This window comes from Gracilinanus agilis, chromosome 3 (genome assembly GCF_016433145.1).
Source record: "Gracilinanus agilis isolate LMUSP501 chromosome 3, AgileGrace, whole genome shotgun sequence".
Classification (NCBI taxonomy): Eukaryota; Metazoa; Chordata; class Mammalia; order Didelphimorphia; family Didelphidae; genus Gracilinanus; species Gracilinanus agilis.
Window position 1 is genome coordinate 245,728,909 of NC_058132.1, and position 9,917 is coordinate 245,738,825.

Sequence of the window (9,917 nt, forward strand, 5' to 3'; positions counted from 1 at the left end):
CATCAATGGGGAATGGCCGAACAAATGGTGGGGTATGCTGCTGATGGGATCCTATTGTGCTGGAAGAAATAAGCAGCAGGGCGATTTCAGGAAAAGCCGGAAAGAGCTACATGAACTCATGCAGAACAAAATAAGCAGAACTGGGAAAACACACAAGTAACAAAATATTGTATGATAATCGGCTGTGAAAACTGGACTGTTCTCAGCAATGCAAAGATCTGGGACAATCCTGAAGGACTCAGAACAAAGACTGCTACCCACTTTCAGAAAAAGAACTGCTGCAATTGGACAGATGCAGATGAAAGCATATTCTCTTTCACATGCCTGTATTTTTATTCTTATTTGGGGGATTTGGTTTTGTATGAGAGTTGTTTTGTTGGTTTTAACAGTGATATTGTGGAAAGCTGAAGATATGTCAGTGATTAGTAACCTACTGGACTCACTCCTCCCCCACTGACAGGCTTGAGTGAGAAGCTGGCTGAGTACTCCCTTTACTCTTACCCCTCCCACCAAGCAGTTAGAATCAGTTACAAATGATGGTTGATCTGATGTCTTCTGGCAAGGCTAGGCCAGGCTAATCTCCTAAAGATGGTGACTTTCTCAACTTATTTCCCCACAGGTTTGACTAAGGGATAATAGCAGAAGCTTGATGTCTTGTAGCTATCAGGGACAGAAAAAGGATCTGATTTGTAAGGGCCACACCGCTGAAGGAATTAAGCTTGAAGATGGTTGTGAGTATTCCCAAAATAATAGCCAGGCACAGCTCTGAAAAGATGAAGGTTTACTGATAAGTGAGGAAGGGAAGGAAGGGAGGTTTTCATCAAAGGTAAAATCAGGTTTGGGAAGCCCTAAACTGTTAGGTTGGAACAGCCCTCCCCCCCAGGAGGGAGAGGCAGCCTTTATATCTAGCTTGCCCTCAATGCCTATAATTAATCTCTTCTAATGTCTAAATAACTAAATAATGTTGTGAGGAAGATTAGTTAGTAATTAATTAAATATTAAGGATGGACCTAGCAGGAAGGACTGGAGCGTTCCAAGATGGAATGAAGGAGCAGGAAGTAGGGCTTGTGCTCTGAGAGAGACTCCATTAGGGGTTGGCACAAACTGTTGCTAGCCCTGTGAGGTCCCAGAATTAAGGACACCCTGCATCCTGATACCCTGGGATCCTGAGTGGTGGTGGTTTCTAACAAGTGGATAAGACCTACAGAGCAGCACCAAGTGGAGGAGGAGTTTGGGACCCGGTGGACAGCCTCTCAAGCACACTCTCTCTACTTGGGTACCTTGGACCACCTTGGCTTTTGGCATCCTGTGATCATCTGTGGATTACCGTGAGAACCCTCAAAGCCACCCTCAGCCCTTTAGCTGTGCTGGTCAAACCTGGCTGGAACCAGGTTTGATGCAGCCTCCCCAGAGACTCCAGAACAGCTCCTTTGGGCTCTGCCTGCTTAGGTCACTAAGATTAGAGAAGTCAAGTCCTCTCCTTGCCCTGTGGTTTTGCCCCTTTAGGTTTTAGTGTAGAATCCCTTATCCCACCTTTATTTTAGTTGAACATAATTAAAACTGTTAAAACCTTTTACCTTGCCTGTTGGTTTCAAAGACTCTGGCCTAGTGGTGAGCTGGGTGACAGTTGGACAACAGCCATTCTTGTCAGTTGCAGCAGCTTAGCTGTGTACTCTGGTCTCCCTATCCTGGTCCTGTCTCTCCTTCAACCCAGTGTGTGTGTACCCACAACCATTTAGATTATATTTTAACATCCCTGATGCCCGTATTTTTACAATGATAACAGTTGTGCTGTTGCTGGAAAAGTCTAGTTTAGCTGATCAGGCTAGCAGCAGGGAAGAACCAAATGGCTTTGTAAGGATTTTAAGCCACGGAGGCCTCCAAAGCAATCAAGAACTGGGATCAGCAAGCAGAGTGACCTGCTCACTTCCAACCCCAAGAACCAACTGCCCCAAACTGCTCCAAACTGCCCCCTCACCCAGAGTTCTCTAGGGGGGGGGGGGCTCTGGAAATCTGGGTTGAGGCTTGACCCTGTATCTTGCAGGAATTCCACCCTGCCATCTCCACATTACAGATTGCACCTACAACAATGACCAATATGGAAGTGTGTTTTGCATGATAATATATGTATGGCCCAGATCAAATTGCTTACTATCTCTGAGTGGGGGGAAGAGAAGGGAGGAAGACAGTTTGGATCTCTAAAAGTGTATGTTGAAAATTATTGTTACATGTAATTGGGAAGATAAGATATCTTTGAATTAAAAACAAACACACCAGTAATTTTCTGAGAGATTTGCCTTGGTTTACCCAACAAAGACTTTGCCCCCTGTGACTGTTTTTCCCCCCCTTTCATCTTAGAATCAATACTATGTATTAGTTCTAAGACAGAAGAGTAGTAAGGCCTAGGCAATGGGGGTTCAGTGACTTGCCCAGGTTCCCACAGCAAGGAAGTGTCTGAAGTCACATTCCAACCCAGGACCTCCCATCTCCGTGTTTGGCTCTCTATCCACCTAGCTACCCACTCCTTCCTGATCTCTGCTCCACCCTCCTGCCCCATTTAACTGTTTATATATATATATATATATATATATATATACACTGAAATATTAAATTACATATTTGTTTGGGTCAAAATCATACCTTCCTATATCCCAACAATCCAAAGAACAATGATCAGAGAAACAATTGTAGGACACATACTAGTTATGTATGTGATATGTCAAAAGCAGTCACGCTTTTTATAGGAAATAGTGTTTTCTTCAGGTGCTATCCACATGGGTTGATGGGGATATGATTTGGGATATAGACTCTAAACAACCACCGCAGTGCAACTATCAGTAATATGGAATTAGGTCTGGATCAATGTAACATGAAAAACCCAGTGGAATTGCATGGTGGCTATGGGGAGGGTGGGGTTCCTTTGCGGAACTGCAAGGTGGCAGTTCTTTTGGCTTTGGGTTGCTTTTCTTTCTTATTTGACTTGGAAAAGACGTTCGGGGAACTGCCATTTCTAAGTGAGTTTCCTGTCCTCCCAAGTTCTCAGACTCCTCAGTGACCAAAGAACATTTTGACTGCCAAAGCTTAGTCTTTTGTATGCAATTAAAAATGTAACAGGTCATGAGAGGTGCAAAAAAGACTTATGGCATAAACACAACTAAATCAGTAATTGGTCTATAGCAGAGGTGTGCTTACATTTGTCCTGACTCACAAGGAGGGGATCTCCGGGCAATGGGGAAAACGCAGAGTTCATCAACATCCGGAAAATCCTCTAGCTAAGCAACCTCTCCTACTCCAGAGCGGACTGGTACTGGACTGGCTTATGACCAGACAGAACGTCTAACCACCAGATGAAATTATCATTTCTTTCCTCCCTCCTCCCTTCTGGGGTAAAATAGATGGAGTCCTAGCCCAGAGGAATAGTGAAGTTAAACTCTCACAAAATCTTCTCTGAAGGGCATGTACAATCAAATCTAAAAGTATTGATTCCAGTGATTAGATACAATTCTCAGTTAATGATACAAAATAAAGCGGGATCTGAAATTTCAGTTTCACAAGCCATTTTTTGTAAATGTAAACAAATATTACTCATTAAAAAAACTGATATTTGCATTGTAGCAATATTGGTAAGATGAGGCTTCTTGGCTTAATGTTAGAATCCTTAATGATTTTTTAATTAAAAAGTTTTATTTTTATTATCATACAAAACACACTTCCCTATTGCTCATTGTTGTAAGAGCACACTCCAAAAAGAACCCATAAATACACCAATGAGAAAGATCATATGCTTTGATCCATATCCATCCAAATCCAACAGTTCTTTCTCTGGAGGTGGATAGCATTCTTTGTCATAAGTCCTTCATGGATGTCCCAGATCATTGCATTGCTAAGAGTAGCCAAGTTTCCACAACCGATTATCATACAATATTGCTGTTACTGTGTACATCGAGCTCCTGGTTCTGCTTATTTCACTCTGCATCAGTCCCTGAAGACCTTTCCAGCTTTTTTCTGAAATCTTTTAAAGTTATAAGTTTTGAGCAAAAATTTTTTCTCTCCCTAACGGCAAGCCACTCCTTGCCCTACACACACTAGTCAGTCAGGAGGGTGGTGATAATATCAGGGGCTAACAGAGATTTTAGACCTCCTTTCATCCTACTCTTACCTTCCCTACCACCTAATCTGAGAGTACTGGCCTTTGCATTACTCTGGGAACCTATGGAAAGCCATCTTTGATGTTGCAACATCCTTCCAAAAGTCTTGGGAGTTTCCACCTAACTCCCTCTTCCCAGCCATTTTGGACTATGGTCATCTCCCCCCTTTCCTTTTTCTTTTTATGATCGCAAATATTTTGTGGAACCCTAACACAGGAACCTGACCGAGAAGCAGATGATCTCCATTTCAGGCATCTCAACACCTACTAGACTGATTACAAAGAATATCCTTAAATAAGGATTTGTAAATTCTATACCCATGACATTTCTTCTCTGGGTGAGGGATCACAAAATCACTTCTTAAGAGGATGACTTTTCAGTTACTTTTTGTACCCCGCCCCCATAATTCTGGTTCATTCAGGGAAAACCCAGTAGGGCATTTCAACATTGGATAGCAGGAATAAGAGTAATTCTAAGATACCTACCCAGACTCCTCCCCACCCCCCATCCCTCTCCCAAGCTCAAGACAGGTTTTATAGCAAAAATGATTCTCCATGTGCTTTTCATAGATGTTTCTATTTAAGTGGTTTCATTCAAAATTGCTTTTCTGCATTGGTTTTCAAGTACTAGGCAGTACTAGGAGATGCTGCTGTGACCAGGAAGAGAAAAAGAGTATCAAGAGGGAGCTCACTATTTTGCTCTTAGACATGTGTAGGCTATCAGTGTCCTCAGGAATCAAAAAGCTAGGAGTTTGGATCTCAAGAATCTACATCCTCTATTCTGATGAGCTCATGTTCTGGAAAATAATTTTGGGGAAGGATTCACCTTTCATAGATAGGAATAATCCATCATCCTGTAACTGATGATTATCAAAAAAATAATCAGCTGAAAATAGTGACTTAAAAAAAAAATAAACCACCTTTCTATCTTAGACTCAATACCGTGTATTGATACCAAGATAGAAGAGTGATAAGTTCTAGGCAATGGGGGTTAAGTGATTTGCCCAGGATCACATAACTGAGAAGTGTCTGAGGTCAAATTAGGACCCAGGACCTCCCATCTCTGGATCTCAATCCACTAAGCCACCTAGCTGCCCCCCCCCACCACCACCACCAGTGACTTCTTAAAGATATATGATCCTTGGCATCATGAGAACCGGCATCGTGAACCTTAGATCGTCCTAATGTGGTTTCTGTTACATCTCATATCAGAAAAATTTAGAATGAGTGGAGTTCTTTGTAGGGTGAGGGATCCTATGACTTCTGAAACCACTGGAAAAAGAAGCTAAAAGTCTCGTGAGAAGGAATGAACAAGGAGGGAAAGTAAATAATGTGTGTTCTGATCATGCAGTGTAAGATATTATTTATGCATGTTTGCTTACCTGTGTGAAAAAAAAATCAATTTCATTTGCTTTCTAGTTTTACTCAAAGGTATAGTTAGTCAACCAACAAGCATCTATTAAGCCACTCCATACCTGAGACAGTGTGTGTGTACAAAAGTAGTTTTATATATATATATATATATACACATTTCTGATTGATACGAAATAAGTCAACTGTAATTTTGGGAGGTTGGGCTCTTAGCAGAGGAGTGCAGAATGAAACATAGTATGGCCAAGGAGTGGGTTTGCTTTTGTTTCAGCTCATTTGATACAAGGGAGAGTTTGGAGAAAGAGGGGCAAGGGGGCACTGACAGTGCCAAAGCCTCCAGAAAGAAAGGAAAGAGCATCAAAGAAACATTTGAACCGAAGAGCTACAAAAAGAGAAGGTTGTTTATATGCAAGGAGAACCAAGTGGACAGCTTAGGAAGGAGCTCGTTGAAACTGCCATATACTTAGTTTCTTTTTTGTATCAGGAAACATTCATGTTCATTGAAGTTTGTCAAGTTCATCATAAGACACAATTACAATTTTTAAATGAGGGGAAGTAGAGCCCTGGAAAGGCTTCCTGTAAACGATGGAGTCTGAGCCCAGTCTTGAAACAAACAGGAGATATGGATGAGAGGTAAAGAGAGTCCACTGTAGTCACGGGAGACTCCCCAGCCATGCAAAAGTCCAAAGAGGGAAGATGCAAGGTCCTTCCGGAAGAAGGGGAGTTTGGCTGAAGTGTATAAAGGACAGATAGGGGAAGATTGGGGCCAGTTTGGGAAGGGCTTTCAATGGCAGACAGAAGAGATTCTGTTATACCCCAGTGGGCAAAAGGGAGCCACTGGAATTGCCCAGGGGGTAGAATGAGGGGTGTGTGTGTGTGTGTGTGTGTGTGTGTGTGTGTGTGTGTGTGTGTGTTTAAAATGTTTGGCACGTGGATAGAGCCCAGGTGGGGATTCCATCCAGGAGCCTAGAGTCTAGGAGATAAGGGGTGATGTTCAGGGCCTGGAATTCATTGCTTGATGGTGGGTCTGGGAATTTGGGAAAGGCTTTCTGGAAAAAGTTTGGCTTGAGCAGGGAGGAGAAGGGAGAAAAATGGAGGCAAATGCACAATTTATTTGAATGTCTCTGTACATGTTAATGGGTTCTGTTTAAAAAAAAGAAAGGGGGGCAGCTGGGTAGCTCATTGGATTGAGAGCCAGGCCTAGAGCAGGGAGGTCCTAGGTTCAAATGCGGCCTCAGACACTTCACAGCTGTATGACCCTGGGCAAGTCACTTGACCCCCACTGCCCAGCGTTACCACTCTTCCACTAAGGAGCCAATACACAGAAGTTAAGGTTTTAAAAAAAAGAAAAAAAAAGAAAGGAAAACAAATAAAAAGCAGAACCTGGTGTTTTGTCATTAGGAAGAGGAAATGTCCAACGTGGCCCACAGGGCCCGGATCACTTCCTTGAACAAATTCCAAAGGGTGAGCAGCCAACGCCTAGTCCACGAATGACGTCAGTCAAGGGCGGGAGTATGCAGATGAAGAGCCGCGTGGGCCAGTTCCCCCCCCTCCCACCTCCACCCCGACGCCCCGACATTCTCCCGCTTGAATACTTTTGAGGGCTGACGGTGTGAGTATGGCGCTGTAGGTGGAAGAGCTGAGAGTCCTTTGTGAGTTTTACATTGCCATTTGGCGTAGGTGATGGGTAACGAGTTAGTTCTCCTATGTGAAAGATATGTGGTTGTTGAGAGCATGGTGGTGTGCGCCGTGGCAAAGCATACTTACCTGGCAGGGGTGATTCCATGATCACGAAGGTGGTTTCCCCAGGGCGAGGCTTATCCATTGCACTCCGGATGGGCTGACCCCTGCGATTTCCCCAAATGCGGGAAACTCGACTGCATAATTTGTGGTAGTGGGGGACTGCGTTCGCGCTCTCCCCTGATCTGACGAGTTCAAAAGGAAGTGTTTTGCTCTCTTGTCTCCCATACCTTTTGCGTTTCACGCATTAAGTGGTAGCTGTTGCTTATTAATAAGTGCTTTGGGGGCTTTTTTTTTAAAAAGGATCGAATCTTGTCCTGATGGTTTTTTATATAGCTGGAAGCTCTTGTGCTGTTCTCTGCAGAAACACGGTTCAGTTCAGTTCCAAAGACACCCCCGAAAGACCATTTCTACTTAACCCCAATTCGTTTCAGTTTTTACAAGTCTCTCTCAACTTGTTTCACATTTCCGATTTGATCCCTCTTTACTTGCCCCGCATCTACCTATAACCAGATCCCGGCTGTTGGAAGCTTTCTACTTCCGTTTATTCCTTGTCTGGCATTTCCTAAATCTGGCCGATAGGGGAGGAGATCGCAAAATCACCTTATTACTAGACTCTCAATCGAGGGTCACGGAACCAAGATAGCTTCAAGGAGGGAGCTCCCAGCAATAGATCCTGGAGTTTGGCTTTCATTAAAATGTGCAATATTCACATCATGTCTAGACATGGTTATTTTGGAAATAGTTCAGTTGAAATACCTGTGGACAGACACTATGCAGGGTTATTTTACATTTCTATTTGGCTTTTCAACTTTAAATATATTAGGATGGTTTCTATTTCAAAACACACACGTCATTTACATCGCACATAACAAAGTCTTGATCTTCAACCAGAGTAGGTAAAATGGCTTAGAAAACTTTCTCCACAGTCTCACCAAAGAGAACATTTGCTATGGCCCACATAGCATTTTTAAATGACGCTGCTCATAAAGTTCTCAGGTAGGATGGGAAGAGGACTCAGAGGATTGTCCAGGATCAACAGGTTGTCACTGACCTCTAGACACAGGATTCGCATTGCCCACCCCTTGCCCCTAAGCAGTGCCTCATCAATTCCCACAGCTGACGGACATGTTCCCTCAGTCAGATATCACAGGAGAACAACATGTGAGAGACAGACAGGGAAGTCACTCAGATAACTAGCCTCACTAGAGCTATCCGGTTCTTAAGGTCTCCTGGCTGTCCGCTGGCCACACAATCAACTCTTTCATGTAAAAACCAGTTTAGAAATACTTGCCTAGAAACATGATTTTTGATACCATCTATACATGTACAGAGGGAGAGAGAAGCTCAGGGCTTTCTCACAGTTATGAGTAACAGCTGCTGTCCCCTTGGTCAATTGCCTTCACTTCTTCGATGGACTGACAATAATCACTTTCCCAACCCAATGTTCCAAAGTAACCAGGGGACACCTGAAAGCGTCACAAAGATGCCTTTTGGGGGTCATAACACATTGGGACTTAGTCTCTGCTCTTTACTACTTTTTGACTTTAAGAATAGGAAAAAGAAATGGTGGCGATTCTAGTGGTGTAAACTGCTGCCCGTTCCATTGCCGAGATGTGTGTGTGTGTGTGTGTGTGTGTGTGTGTGTGTGCGTACACACACATATATAACCCATGAACTGTAACTCTGCTGAGTATGGAGTAGAAGAAATACAAAGCTATATTAAAGCATGGTACCGTTTCCAAAGATACCACACTTAACATAAAAAGAATACAAGTGCAAAGAATAATTCTACACAGAGTGCTCTTAGAGAAATCATTTTTAGTTCAAGGGTCTAGACAGTTTCTCAACTTCCAATTCTTTGCCCCATGGGGGGGTGGGAGGGAGAATGCTATATTTGGTATATATACATTTCCTCTGTTCTCTTTGAGATACAGACTTGGTAGAGGTATTGCTGGATTGAAGGACATGCGTAATTTTATGCTTCTTTGGGCATAGTTCCTAATCGTTGTCCAGAATAGTTAGACCATTTCAAAACTCCACCGACTAACTGTGCCTTAGTGTACCTCTCCCCCACGTACTTGCAGCATTTGGCATTTTCCTTTTCTATCACGTTAGCCATTCTGATAGGCAAGAGAAAGTACTTCGGAGTGCTTTTAATGTGCGATTCTCTAATCAAGAATGATTTAGAGCATTAGTAGTATTGAGAACTGCTTGTTCACATAGTTTGACTATTGAATCATTGGGGAATGGCTCTTGCTTTTATACATTTGATTCAGTTCGATTTGGCTCCATTGCTTTTGTTTGTGCAAAACATTTTTAATTTCGTGTAATCAACATTATTCATTTTGCTTCATGTGATCCTCTCTCTCTCTCTTGACTGGTCATAAACTTTGATCTGACAGGGAAAGGTTTTGATGTTCCCCAATGCCATCATCCTCTATATCTAAAACTTGTACCCATTTTGATCTTTTGTTGGTCTAAGGAGTGGGTTGTTGGTCTATGCCTAGATTCTGCCAAAGTAGTTGCCGACTTTCTCGGCAGCTTTTGGAGGCCTCCAGAGAAGAAGGAGGGGGAGGGTAAATGGCGGGGAAAGAGAAAGTAGGAGAGGGAGGAGGCGAGCTATGCAAATGTTGAGCAACGCCTTCGGCAAGGGCTT

At 43.0% G+C, this 9,917-nt stretch overlaps 1 non-coding gene across 1 annotated transcript; it reads left to right on the forward strand.

Moving 5' to 3' along the window:
• Positions 1 to 7,277: 7,277 nt before the first annotated feature.
• Positions 7,278 to 7,441, forward strand: LOC123243406. Its single transcript, XR_006505940.1, has one exon. It is a non-coding gene; the product is annotated as a U1 spliceosomal RNA (small nuclear RNA).
• The last annotated feature ends 2,476 nt before the right edge of the window (positions 7,442 to 9,917 follow it).